Genomic DNA, 15827 nt, shown 5'->3' with positions numbered 1-15827 from the left:
TCTATTGACAATGGGATGGTCCACCCCTAATCACTTAGAATAGCTAACAAACCATGGTTAACAGTTCTAGCTTTTCTTAAGATTTTGATTAGGTCATCCATGAATCTAGTAATGATTTACATTAAGTATACAACCATTACATCATTCTGAAATTGTATTACCATAGAAGGATTTAGGCAACGACTAGTAACTAATCCTCAATATGCAACTCAAAATTTCTGGGGGGGTAAGTTTGGATATAATTCAAAAATCAAATTAATGATCTTTGAACTGCATATCTACTAACTATTTCTCCACCCCTATCAGTTCGCAAGATCTTTAACCACTTACCTTAATGGTTTTAACCATTGCTAGAAATTAATGAAATTTTTCAAACATTTCAAATTTCTTTGCTAAAAGGTATAATCTAGAGTTATCGTTTTAAGAATACAACGAAAAACTCATATCCACCCCTGAATGTACATCCATCTGTGAATGAGATGAACTTACTTTCACTGGATATAGGCATATTAACTCTTTGCAGAGATTGATCTTGTTTAAATCCACTATGAACAAGATACAAATGCCATAGATTAAAAAAAATGTGGTTGAGTCTTTTGATGATTTAGGTATAGTTACATCAATGAGTTCATAGAATAGTGCAAGTGGATCCTGGTCACAGAATACCTAACTCATATTCCATACAGTTTTAATCCATTAATAGAAGATGGATATTAAACACTTGAGAAAGTGTAACTGTATTGTATTCTGGAATTAGAAATATAAGAAAATTTCTATTTGGAATCTAAAATGAAAGTCAAAGACTTAAATTTATACCAAATATAATGAGTAATTCTATCTTGGACCAGCACTACTACTACAAACTCTAAGTCAGATTTGCCCATACAAGTAGGAGATTTCTAAGATTGAGGTTTTATATCAATTGGGAATAGAATTTCGGGATTATAATCATATGCGTCATTTAATTTCTTAAGAGAAAATATAATGACATGAAATAATTTATAGACCATTCATCCAATGATATATTATTGAGCTAATTCGAAATGAATAAGCTAAGAGGAATTAGGATAATTTCGTTTATAAATAAGAATCCAACGATGTTTCGATTAGCGAAAGACAAAGTAATCTTATTTATACAATCTTCTTGTTTCATATCATAAAAATACTAGTCTAAGGTGTCATCAATTGATGAACAGCTAGATGTCGCATATACAATATTTATCTTTCGAGATCTAACACTATTATGTATGTCTAATGGTGAAAATCCATTAGGGATTTGTCTCATTAGAAAAACAAACATGTTAGACCAACAATGAAGATTCGAAATTAAACTACAACTTATTAACAGAAAATAACATGGTTCAATATAAATTCATACACAATTCAGAAATTATAAACATATAGCAAGTAGGACTAACTAGTGAAAATACTAAAACATACAATCCTAAATAATTTCCAAGGTTTTCAACAAACTGATACAGTGTCCCGGTAGGCGAGAGTCAAAGCATCATTTATTGAATAGAGTTGTCAGCTCGTCTAAAATGTTAAACATTCTAGCAACCTTTTATTCGATCAAGATTGGAATTGAGCGTTGTCCCGTTTAGGCGAGAGTCAAGGCAATTCTATCTTATGAGCTTCCACCATTGTTTCATAATTTGCAAGTCAAGTATGGTCGCCACCATTAGGGTGATCCATACCATACAAAACACTTACAAACTACTTATCATGCGAGGTTAAACGGTGCGAAATTGCTAATGAACGTTCCTCCATTAGGGAGGATTACTCACTAAAACAAACGCGGTCTAAAACCCACAATGGAGATCGAATATCTTAATAATAAAGCTCATTATTTAAAAAGAGTTGTATTTTCTTTGATTCTCTTTATTTATTCTATTTATTTTAAATATATATTTATTTAATTAAAATTTCCAATTTAGAATGAAAAAATTCTAAATATAAATTTTAATTTAATATTTATAAATTTACTTAGATGGATATGAAAATAACATGAAATATTTTCATCTTAGTAATAATTTCCAATAAATATTTAGAAAAAATATTTAAGTTGTTACAAAATTAATTTAAATTAATTTACAACTCAAATTTAATTTTCTATAAATATATATATTGTATTTCGAAAAATTAAAGTATTTAAGAATACAATTTTCGAAAAATGCATATTAAAATAAAAAATAAATCCTGGAAAAATCATTCTAATTTAATGTTGGCCCAAAATTAATTAATAAAATTAATTTACAACAAAAAATATAATTTTCCTATTTAATTAAATATATATAAGAAAAATTTCAAATATTTAAGTATGATGATGAAAATCAACTTAAATATTAATTTTCTATTTAATTAAATACACTAGAAAAATACTTCAAGCAAAAATATCACCTATCTAGATTTTCCTTTGACTAATTAATTCAATTTCTAATAATATATTTTAATTCAATTTATTTTAAATTAATCAATAAACGAAAAAATCATTGATTTAAGTTGATCCAAGAATTAATTAAAATAAATAATTAATTTACAACTTAATCTATTTTTCAAGATAAAATTCGAAATTCTAGCATTTAAGAAATGCAATTTCGAAAATTGATTAATAAAATAAAGAAAAAATATATTTTGAAAATTATTTAAATTTAGTTGAAAAAAAAATTTCAACTAAAAGTAATTTTCTATTTAATTAAATGTCATGAAAAAGAAATATTTAAGTATGATGATAAAAAATCAACTTAGATATTTAATTTTCAAATTAATTAAATGTATTAAATTCAAGAAATAAATAATTAAGTGTAGAGAAGGCTTAATTATTAATCTCTAGTTTAATACTAGGAAAAATATACTTAAAATAAATTGTACCAAAATTAATTATATAAATAATTAATTTCACAATGTATAATATTTTCCTATTTAATATTAGAAATAATAAGTAGTCTAGAAATAACTATCTAGAAAATATCTTATTTGACTAAGTATCTTTTCCACAAAATTTGAAAAAATATCTAATTTAGGTTGTAATAGAAAAAATCTAGAACCTAAATATTTTTCAAATTTAAATTTAATTAAATATCAAAAATTAAGTTGTAACCACTTAATTTGAAAATATTCCATTTTAAGTTAATATTCGAAAAGATATCAACTTAAAAAAAATATCTAAAGAATCTTAATAACAAATGCCTAAAATTCCTCACCTTAATTTTGAAATTTGAAATTCAAAAGATATTCAGATTTAAATTGATTAGTTAGAGATAACTAAATATCAACTTAAATAGGAATATTTAATGAAAAATTTAAATTAAGCTCCCGAAAGAATCTAGATGGTTATAATTCTATATTTAATTAAATACAAGAAAATACATATAGTTTAGCTTAGAATAAAAAATTCTTTAAACTATATTTTTCTTAAATTAATTTCAAAATAAATGAAATTAATTATGTTGCTAATCAATTTTATTAGGTTAAATTAGTTTAATTAACCTAGTACAGTTATTCAAATCAGGCAAATGGGCCTTCACAATTGGGGTGGTTCATGTGAGGGGGTGCTGGGTTCAGTATGTCGTACCCACTACTATGGCTCCCAACTCTCACACAAGGCCCAAAAGAGAGGAATTTAACCTTAATAAGAACAACTGTTATTAATTGAATAGGCCCAAAAACTAAATGGGCCTAAATAAATTCTATCAAGAACTATGATAATTTATTTTAGCAACATTAACCTATATGCATCTATAATAAAATTAAACACATAGGCTCACACAGGCACACTTTGGATGGGTCCTATCATGTTGCTAGGTCATACACAGATGAAAGAAGATTGTAAATTATACCTGTTACAAATTATTATCTTGACCAAGGGAGCCATCAGATCATTAGATCTGGCAAAAAGTAACCATGGCTATTTACAATCAAGTAATAATAGGTTTTGAAAACTTACACATAAGCTAAAACACATACACCTGCAACAAGGTTAGTTGGATAGTTGGATGTAGGATTTATTTAATTTTAAATTAAATATTTAATTTCGAAAATAATTAAATAAAAAAAATTTCGAAAATTTAAAAAAAAAAATTAAGAAATCGAAATTTTTAATAAAAATTTAAAATTAAACCTACAATTTTTGAAAAATTAGGTTTCAACCAACCTAAATATCATTTCAAAAATTTGCTAACTACTTTTAAATTTTAAATGTTATTTTATAAATAAAAATTAAATAAAAAATTAGAAAAGATAAATAAATATCTTTTCAGATTTTAAATTTAATTTAAATAAATAAAATAACAAAATATCTTACATCAATTTAAAATTACATGATTATAAATATCTTATTTAAATTTAAATAAGGTCAAAATATCTAAAAAGATTTAATTTAAAAAAAATATCTTAAAATATAAGATATAATTAAAAATATCTTAAAAGATAAGATATCTTAAAAATATCTTAAAAGATTTTATAAATATCTTATAAAATCTGACCTTAAATTTAAAAAAAAAATAAGATATAATCAAATTTAAAAATAAGATAGATTTTTAAGCAAGAAGATAGACACTAATTCTATTCAAATTCAAATTACACTAATATCTTGAATTAAATTTAAAAAATATTAAATTAATTCAAAATGATAATTAGAATTGAATTAGGAATAGTGATAGTATAAATACAAAACTACACAAAAAATTTGAAGTTAATTCCATGAAAAAGCATGAAAAATCGAAGAAAAACAAAAAAATTCGAAACTGTACGGACAGATTTGCAATCGCAGGAAAATATCAGCACGCCCCGATTTTTTCAAATCTTCAAAAAATCATAACTAATTCAAATAAAATCCAAATTAAGTTCTGTAAAACGCTAACTTGCTTAATTTTTTCCATACTATCCAATAAAAATCATTCCAGAGATAAAATCGCAATTGTTTTTCACGAAAATTTCAAAAACATCAATCAATCATCAAATAACACTCAATACAACATGATACCATCCAAAGAACATACAAACAATCGTTTTAAAGTCCAAATTTCTTGTAAGTAAATCAATTACCATGGCTCTGAGGCCAGTTGTTGGAAATTATTTTACCAGGATCTTAGATCTACTCACAAGTATGTTTATTAACACCCTAAATATGAACTTTCTAAAACGATGAAATTAAACACATATAAAGTTAAAGAAACCTTACATTGGGTGCAGCGGAATATAATGACTCCTTCCATTCAGATATCTAGCCCTTGATTCCTTTCTGTAGCAGAGCATTATCAATATCTGAACCTGGATCTCTTTCTCTGAATCTTCGATGCTGAAACTCCTTTTGCTGAATGTCTTACTTCATGATCTTCCTCACTATGATTGAGGTATCACTTGCTGTGTGTGGGCACTACTCATACACTAAGAATTTTGAAATTCAAGAGGGAAGAGAAAGAAGAAGTGGCAGCTAAAGATAGGGAGAGAGAAAGGTTGAGGTTTTTCTCTGAAGGAAAAATAGAAAATTTAAGTGTAATTTTCCTGAAGCCTTCACTATCTATTTATAGCATTCCACTAGGGTTAGGTTTGAATTATTTGGCATTAAAATAATGAAAATATCAGAGGGAAAACCCTACAAAAGTGGCCGGCCATGCAAGGTGGAATTGGGCCTCACTTTTTGCTATTTTGCAGTTTTATCTTTTCTGCATCTGATTTTCTCAAAAACGCCAATTTTCTAATTCAACCATTTAAATGCCAATTCTAACTATTTAATAACTATAAATAATTATTAAATAATATTGTCATTTATCATATTTATTAATTGAACCATACAAAGTATCATAATTAACAAATATGCCCCTATAAACTCTTTCTTTACAATTTCGCCCTTACTTAGTGAAAAATTCACAAATAGACATAGTCTAATTTGAGAATTACAATTGGTTAATCAAAACCAATTACATGAATCTTACAAGCAATATTATCTCAACTAGTGGGGGGACCATGGGTCTATATAACCGAGCTTCCAATAAGTAGATCAAGAATTTAGCACTAAAATTCACTAACTTATTAATTCTTCGTTGAATCCATGCATAGAACTTAGAATTGCACTCTCAGTATATAGAATGCTCTATATGTTCCACAATATAGACACATCATTAGTTATCCATTGTTATAATCCTAATGTGATCAATGATCCTCTATATGAATGATCTACACTGTAAAAGGATTAGATTACCGTTACACCCTACAATGTATTTATTCCTTAAAACACTTGACCCCGTATAAATGATATTTCAGCTTATGTGAAATGAGTACTCCACCATTTATGTTCGTTTGGTCAAGCTCGAAGGAGATCATCCTTTGCTTACTATTCGCCAGATAGAAGCTATAGATTCCATGTTTATGCTAGCGCTCCCACTCAATTGCACTACCGTGTTCCCAAAATGTACGTATCACCCTGACCTAAAAGTAGGCTTAACTAACAAATCAAAGAACACGAATAGCCTTTCAAGATTGAGCCTAATCATAACAGGATTAAGATCATTTGATCTAGGATCAACTTGGCGATATTGACTTGAATAGATTCTATGGTAAGTTTAATTAAATCTAAGTCAAAGTTCAATATCGGTCCCTTCCGATGCATACTCCATGCATCCAACCTGAGCTTTACTTTAACCAATGTTCGCGAAAGAACATAGTATTTCTCCAAATACAAGTAAACTCTTGTTGTAGATTATCATATCAGTAAAACCCTGTGTCTGATAAATCTAGGAAACTTTATTCACATCATCATCACTTTGGAAAGTGAACATGACTATGTGAATAAAGTTTCCTAGATTTATCAGACACAAGGTTTTACTGATATGATAATCTACAACAAGAGTTTACTTGCATTTGGAGCAATGCTATGTTCTTTCCAGAACATTGGTTAGAGTGAAGCTCAGGTTGGATGCATGGAGTATTCACGGAAGGGACCGATATTGAACTTTGACTTAGATTTATTAAACTTACCGTAAAATCTATTCAAGTCAATATCGCCTAGTTGATCCTAGATCAAATGTTCTTAATCCTGTTATGAATAGGCTCAATCTTGAAAGGCTATTCGTGCTCTTTGATTTGTTAGTTAAGCCTACTTTTAGGTCAGGGTGATACGTACATTTTAGGAACACGGTAGTGCAATTTAGTGGGAGCGCTAACATAAACATGGAATCTATAGCTTCTATCTGGCGAATAGTAAACAAAGGATGATCTCCTTCAAGCTTGACCAAACGAACATAAATGGTGGAGTACTCATTTCACATAAGCTGAAATATCATTTATACGGGGTCAAGTGTTTTAAGGATAAAATACATAGTAGGGTGTAAAGGTAATCTAATCCCTTTACAGTCTAGATCATTAATATAGAGGATCATTGATCAAATTAGGTTTATAACAATGGATAACTAATGATGTGTCTATATGCTGAAACATACAGAGCATTCTATATACTGAGAGTGCAATTCTAAGTTCTATGCGTGGATTCAACGAAGAATTAATAATTTACTGAATTTTAGTGATAAATTCTTGATCTACTTATTGAAAGCTCGGTTATATAAACCCATGGTCCCTGCACTAGTTGAGATAATATTGCTTGTAAGACTCATGTAATTGGTTTTGATTAATCAATTATAATTCTCAAATTAGACTATGTCTATTTGTGAATTTTTCACTAAGTAAGTTCGAAATTGTAAAGAAAGTGTTATTAGGGGCATATTTGTTAATTATGATACTTTGTATGGTTCAATTAATAAATATGATAAATGACAATATTATTTAATAATTATTTATAGTTATTAAATAGTTAGAATTGGCATTTAAATGGTTGAATAAGAAAATTGGCATTTTTGAGAAAATCAGATTCAAAAGTGATAAAACTGCAAAATTACAAAAAGTCAGGCACAAATCCAATAAGCCATGGCCGGCAACTTTTTTAGCTATTATCCTCTGATATTTTCATTATTTTAATGCCAAATAATTCAGAGAAAGAGATCTAGGTTCAGATCTTGATAATACTCTGCAACAGAAAGGATACAAGGGTTAGAGATCTGAATGGAAGGAGTCATTTAATTCCGCTGCACCCAATGTAAGGTTTCCTAAACTTTATATGTGTTTATTTCATCGTTTTAGAAAGTTCATATTTAGGGTGTTAATCAACATACTTGTGAGTAGATCTAAGATCCTGGTAAAATAATTTCCAACAACTGGTATCAAAGCCATGGAAATTGATTTGCTTGCAAGAAAGTTGGACTTTAAAACGATTGTTTGATGTTTTGGATGGTATCATGTTGTATTGAGTGTTATTTGATTATTGATTGATGTTTGTGAATTTTCGTGAAAAATAATTAAATATCTGTTTCTGGAATCATTTTAATTGGATAGTATGAAAAAAAATTAAGGAAGTTACTTTTTTACAGAACTCAATTTCAATTTAATTTGAATTAGTTATGATTTTTTGAAGTTTCGAAAAAATCAAGGTTGAGCAGCAGGGCTCCTGCGCGCGCGGATTTAATGCAAATCCCCAAGCCGCCGAGATTCCTCGCCCATATCACCCTCCTGCGTGCGCGGACGGGTATGCACAGCATCCCGTCCGTACAGCTCGCAATTTTTTCGTTTTTCTTCGTTTTTTCATGCTTTTTCATGGATTTAACTTCCGATTTTTTGTGTAGTTCTGTATTTATACATTTACTATTCCTAATTCAATTCTAATTATAATAATTTAATTTTTTTAATATTTTTTAAATTTAATTCACGATATTAGTGTAATTTGAATTTGAAAAATAGTAAATATCAATTTTTTTTGCTTAATTGTATATCTTATTTTTTAAATTTGATTATATCTTATCTTTTTTTTTTTTAAATTTAAGGTCAGATATTAAATTTTTTAAATTAAATCTTTTTTTAAAAAATTTTGACCTTATTTAAATTTAAAATAAGATAACTATAATCATGTAATTTTAAATAGATGTAAGATATTTTACTAACTTTTAAATTTTGTTATTTTATTTATTTAAATTATATTTAAAATCTGAAAAAGATATTCATTTATCTTTTTTTTAATTTTTTATTTAATTTTCATTCATAAAATAACATTAAATTTTTAAAAGCAGTTAGCAAATTTTGAAATGATATTTAGGTTGGTTGAAACCTAATTTTTCAAAATTGTAGGTTTAATTTTAAATATTTATTTTAAAATTTCGATTTTTTTTTAATTTTCGAAAATAATTTTTTAATTAATTATTTTTCGAAATTATTTATTTAAAATTAAATAAATCCTACATCCAACTATCTAGCTAACCTTGTTGCAGGAGTATATGTTTTAACTTGTTTGTAAGTTTTCAAAACCTATAATTGCTTGATTGCAAATAGCCATGGTTAACTTTTTGCCAGATCTAATGATCTGATGGCTCCCTTGGTCAAGTAAGTAATTTGTAACAGGTATATTTACAATCTTCTTTCATTTGTGTATGACCTAGCAACATGATAGGACCCATCCAAAGTGTGCCTGTGTGAGCCTATATGTTTAATTTCATTATAGATGCATATAGGTTGTTTAAACATTTAATGTTGATTAACATCTTAAATATGAACTTTCTAAAACGATGAAATAAACACATATAAAGTTTGGTAAACCTTACATTGGGTACAGCGGAATATAATGACTCCTTCCGTTCAGATATCTAGCCCTTGATTCCTTTCTGTAGCAGAGCATTATCAGTATCTGAACCTGGATCTCTTTCTCTGATTCTTTAGTGCTGAAACTCCTTCTTGCTGAAAGTCTTTCTTCACGATCTTCCTCACTATGATTGAGGTATCACTTGCTGTGTGTGGCCACTACTCTAACGCTAAGAATTTCGAAATCTTTAGGAAGAAAAGGGAAAGGGAGTGGTCGGCCAAAGATAGGGAGAGAGAAAGGCTCAGTTTTTTCTGAAAAAAAAAGTAGAAATTTAAGTGTATTTTTCCTGAAGCCTTCACTATCTATTTATAGCATTCCACTAGGGTTAGGTTTGAATTATTTGGCATTAAAATAATAAAAATATCAGAGGTAAAACCCTAAAAAAGTGGCCGGCCCTATACATGTGGATTTGGGCCTCACTTTTTGCAATTTTGCAGTTTTATCTTTTCTGCATCTAATTCTCTCAAAAACGCAAATTTTTTAATTCAACCATTTAAACGCCAATTCTAACTATTTAATAACTATAAAAAATTATTAAATAATATTGTCATTTATCATATTTAGTAATTGAACCATACAAAGAATCACAATGAACAAATATGCCCCTAAAACTCTTTCTTTACAATTTCGCCCTTACTTAGTGAAAAATTCACAAATAGACATAGTCTAATTTGAGAATTATAATTGATTAATCAAAACCAATTATATGGTGGATTAAAATCCATTGTGAGTTTAAACAAGGAATGGATTAAAATCATGGTTCACATGATTTATTTCATGATTATATGTATATAATGTATGAATTCATCTGACTCCCTTTTCACATACTTGATCCTGTTTATTGTGCTGTCAACACATTGGAAAGTAAACATGACTATGTGAATAAAGTTTCCTAGATTTATCAGACATAGAGTTTTACTGATATGATAATCTACAACAGAGTTTACTTGCATTTGGAGAAATGGTATGTTCTTTCCAGAGCATTGGTTAAAGTAAAGCTTAGGTTGGATGCATGGAGTATGCATCGGAAGGGACCGATATTGAACTTTGACTTAGATTTATTAAACTTACCGTAATATTTATTCAAGTCAATATCTCCTAGTTGATCCTAGATCAAATGATCTTAATCCTGTTATGATTAGGCTCAATCTCAGGAGGCTATTCGTGTACTTTGATTTGTTAGTTCAGCCTACTTTTAGGTCAGGGTGATACGTACATTTTGGGAACACGGTAGTGCAATTGAGTTGGAGCGCTAACATAAACATGGAATCTATAGCTTCTATTTGGCAAATAGTAAGTAAAGGATGATCTCCTTCGAGCTTGACCAAACGAAAATAAATGGTGGAGATCTCATTTCACATAAGCTGAAATATCATTTATACGAGGTTAAGTGTTTTAAGGATTAAATACATTAAAGGGTGTAACGGTAATCTAATCCCTTTACAGTGTAGATCATTCATATAGAGGATCATTGATCAAATTAGGATTATAACAATGGATAACTAATGATGTGTCTAAATGGTGGAACATATAGAGCATTCTATATACTGAGAGTGCAATTCTAAGTTCTATGCGTGGATTCAATGAAGAATTAATAAGTTAGTGAATTTAAGTAATAAATTCTTGATCTGCTTATTGGAAGCTCGGTTATATAGACTCATGGTCCCCCCACTAGTTGAGATAATATTGCTTGTAAGACTCATATAATTGGTTTTGATTAATCAATTATAATTCTCAAATTAGACTATGTCTATTTGTGAATTTTTCACTAAGTAAGGGCGAAATTGTAAAGAAAGAGTTTTAGGAGCATATTTGTTAATTATGATACTTTGTATGGTTCAATTAATAAATATGATAAATGACAATATTATTTAATAATTATTTATAGTTATTAAATAGTGAGAATTGGCATTTAAATGGTTGAATTTGAAAATTGGCGTTTTTGAGAAAATCAGATGCAGAAAAGATAAAACTGTAAAATTGCAAAAAGTGAGGCCCAAATCCACATTGCATGGCTGGCCACTTTTGTAGGGTTTTTCCTCTGATATTTTCATTATTTTAATGCCAAATAATTCAAACCTAACCCTAGTGGAATGTTATAAATAGATAGTGAAGGCTTCAGGGAAAACACACTTTTTCTTCTGACTTTTCATTCAGAAAAAACTGAGCCTCTCTCTCTCCCTATCTTTGGCCGACCACTCCCTCTCTCTCTTCCTCCTTGAGATTTCAAAATTCTTAGTGTTAGAGTAGTGCCCACACACAGCAAGTGATTCCTCAATCATAGTGAGGAAGATCGTGAAGAAAGACTTTCAGCAAGAAGGAGTTTCAGCACTAAAGAATCAGTGAAAGAGATCTAGGTTCAGATATTGATAATGCTCTGCTACAAAAAGGAATCAAGCGCTAGATATCTGAACGGAAGGAGTCATATTATTCCGCTGCACCGAATGTAAGGTTTACTAAACTTTATATGTGTTTATTTCATCGTTTTTAGAAAGTTCATATTTAGAGTGTTAATCAACATACTTGTGAGTAGATCTAAGATCCTGGTAAAATAATTTCTAACAACTTTTGATTAATCAATTATAATTCTCAAATTAAACTATGTCTATTTGTGAATTTTTCACTAAGTAAGGGCGAAATTGTAAAGAAAGAGTTTTAGGGGCATATTTGTTAATTATGATACTTTGTATGGTTCAATTAATAAATATGATAAATGAAAATATTATTTAATAATTATTTATAGTTATTAAATAGTGAGAATTGGCATTTAAATGGTTGAATTTGAAAATTGGCGTTTTTGAGAAAATCAGATGCAGAAAAGATAAAACTGCAAAATTGGAAAAAGTGAGGCCCAAATCCACATTGCATGGCTGGCCACTTTTGTAGGGTTTTTCCTCTGATATTTTCATTATTTTAATGCCAAATAATTCAAACCTAACCCTAGTGGAATGTTATAAATAGATAGTGAAGGCTTCAGGGAAAACACACTTTTTCTTCTGACTTTTCATTTAGAAAAAACTGAGCCTCTCTCTCTCCCTATCTTTGGTCGACCACTTCCTCTCTCTCTTCTTCCTAAAGATTTTAAAATTCTTAGTGTTAGAGTAGTGCCCACACACAGCAAGTGATACCTCAATCATAGTGAGAAAGATCGTGAAGAAAGACTTTCAGGAAGAAGGAGTTTCAGGACTAAAGAATAAGAGAAAGAGATCCAGGTTCAGATATTGATAATGCTCTGCTACAGAAAGGAATCAAGGGCTAGATATCTGAACAGAAGGAGTCATATTATTCCGCTGCACCCAATGTAAGGTTTCTAATACTTTATATGTGTTTATTTCATAATTGTTTTAGAAGTTCATATTTATGGTGTTAATCAACATACTTGTGAGTAGATCTAAGATCCTGGTAAAATAATTTCCAACAACTGGCCTCAGAGCCATGGTAATTGATTTTCTTGCAAGAAATTTGGACATAAAACTATTGTTTGATGTTTTGGATTGTATCATGTTGTATTGAGTGTTATATGATGATTGATTGATGTTTGTGAATTTTTGTGAAAAATAATTGAATATTTGTTTCTGAAATTATTTTTATTGGATAGTATGGAAAAAATTAAGCAATTTACTTTTTTACAGAACTCAATTTCGATTTAATTTTAATTAGTTATGATTTTTGATGTTTCGAAAAAAATCAAGATCGTGCAATAGGGACACGCGCGTGGAAATCATGCAATTCCTTCCCTGCGCCGAGGTTCCACGCCCAAGCACACCCCATGCCTGCGGACATGTATGCTCAGCATATTGTCCGTACAGCTCGCATTTTTTTCGATTTTCTTCGATTTTTCATGCTATTCCTTCCCTTCGATTTTTCTTCGTTTTTCTAATTATCATAAATAAATTAATTAATATTTTTTTTTAATTTAATTCATGATATTAGTGTAATTTGAATGTGAAAATAGTAAATATCTATCTTTCTGCTTAATTATCTATCTTATTTTTAAATTTGATTATATCTTATCTTATTTTTAAATTTAAGGTCAGATATTCAATTTTTTAAATTAAATTTTTTAAAAATATTTTGACCTTATTTAAATTCAAAATAAGATAACTATAATCATGTAATTTTATTTAATTTTTATTTATAAAATAACATTAAATTTTTAAAAGTAGTTAGCAAATTTTAAAATGATATTTAGGTTGGTTGAAACCTAATTATTCAAAATTGTAGGTTTAATTTTAAATATTATTATATTAATTTCGAAAATACATAAATTTTATTTTATTTTAGTATTTTTCGAAAATAATTTTTTTTGTATTTTATTATTTTTCGAAATTATTTATTTAAAATTAAATAAATCCTACATCCAACTATCCAGCTAACCTTGTTGCAGGAGTATGTGTTTTTAGCTTGTTTGTAAGTTTTTAAAACCTATTATTGCTTGATTGCAAATAGCCATGGTTAACTTGTTGACAGATCCAATGATCTGATTTTAACTCATGGCTCCCTTGGTCAAGTAAATAATTTGTAACATGTATATTTACAATCTTCTTTCATCTGTGTATGACCTAGCAACATGATAGGATCCATCCAACTTGTGTGCCTGTGTGAGCCTATGTGTTTAATTTTATTATAGATGCATATAGGTTGTTGTTGCTAAATAAAATATCATAGTTCTTGATAGATTTTATTTAGGCCCATTTAATTTTGGTCGTATTCAATTAATAACAGTTGTTCATTTTAAGGTTAAATTCCTCTCTTTTGGGCCTTGTGTGAGAGTTAGGAGCCATAGAAGTGGGTACGACATACTGAACCCAGCACCCCCTCACTTGAACCACCCCAATTGTGAAGGCCCATTTGCCTGATTTGAATAAGTGTACAAGGTTAATTAAATTAGTTTAACCTAATAAAATTGATTAGCAACATAATTAATTTCATTTATTTTGAAATTAATTTAAGAAAACCATAGTTTAAAGAATTTTATTCTAAGCTAAACTATATGTATTTTCTTGTATTTAATTAAATATAGAATTATAACCATCTAGATTCTTTCTAAAGCTTAATTTAAATTTTTCATTAAATATTCCTATTTAAGTTGATATTTAGTTATCCATAACTAATCAGCTTAAATCTGAATATCCTTTGGATTTAAAATTTCAAAATTAAGTTGAGGAATTTTAGGAATTGGTTATTAAGATTCTTTAGATATTTTTTAAGTTGATATTTTTTCAAATATTAACTTAAAATGGAATATTTTCAAATTAAGTGGTTACAACTTAATTTTTGATATTTAGTTAAATTTAAATTTTGAAAATATTTAAGTTCTAGATTTTTTCTAATACAACTTAAATTAGATATTTTTTCAAATTTTAAGGAAAAGATACTTAGTCAAATAAGATATTTTCTAGTTAGTTATTTCTAGACTACTTATTATTTCTAATATTAAATAGGAAAATATTATACATTGTGAAATTAATTATTTAAATAATTAATTTTGGTACAATTTATTTTAAGTATATTTTTTCCTAGTATTAAACTAGAGATTAATAATTAAGCCTTATCTACACTTAATTATTTATTTCTTTAATTTAATACATTTAATTAAATTGAAAATTAAATATCTAAGTTGATTTTCATCATGATACTTAAATATTTCTTTTTCATGACACTTAATTAAATAGAAAATTATTTTTAGTTGAAATTTATTTTTTTCAATTAAATTTAAATAATTTTCAAAATATATTTTTTCTTTATTTTACTAACCAATTTTCAAAATTGCATTTCATAATGCAAGATGATTTTTAATTTATTTTGAAAATATATTAAGTTGTAAATTAATTATTTATTTTAATTAATTCTTGGACCAACTTAAATCAATGATTTTTTCATTTATTGATTAATTTAAAATAAATGAATTAAAGTATATTATTAGAAATTGAATTAATTAGTCAAAGGAAAATCTAGATAGGTGATATTTTTGCTTGAAGTATTTTTCTAAGTAATTATTATTTAAGTATTTCGAAAAACATAAAGTTTTTAATACTTTCTTTTTCAAAATACAATAAATATATTCTCATAAAAATTTATTTTGAGTTGCAAATTAATTTAAATTAATGCAACTTAAATAATTTTCTTAATATTTATATATCAAAAT

The sequence above is a fragment of the Cannabis sativa genome, unplaced genomic scaffold, assembly GCF_029168945.1.
Source record: "Cannabis sativa cultivar Pink pepper isolate KNU-18-1 unplaced genomic scaffold, ASM2916894v1 Contig7, whole genome shotgun sequence".
In the NCBI taxonomy this organism is placed as follows: Eukaryota; Viridiplantae; Streptophyta; class Magnoliopsida; order Rosales; family Cannabaceae; genus Cannabis; species Cannabis sativa.
This window is presented reverse-complemented; position numbering follows the sequence as displayed.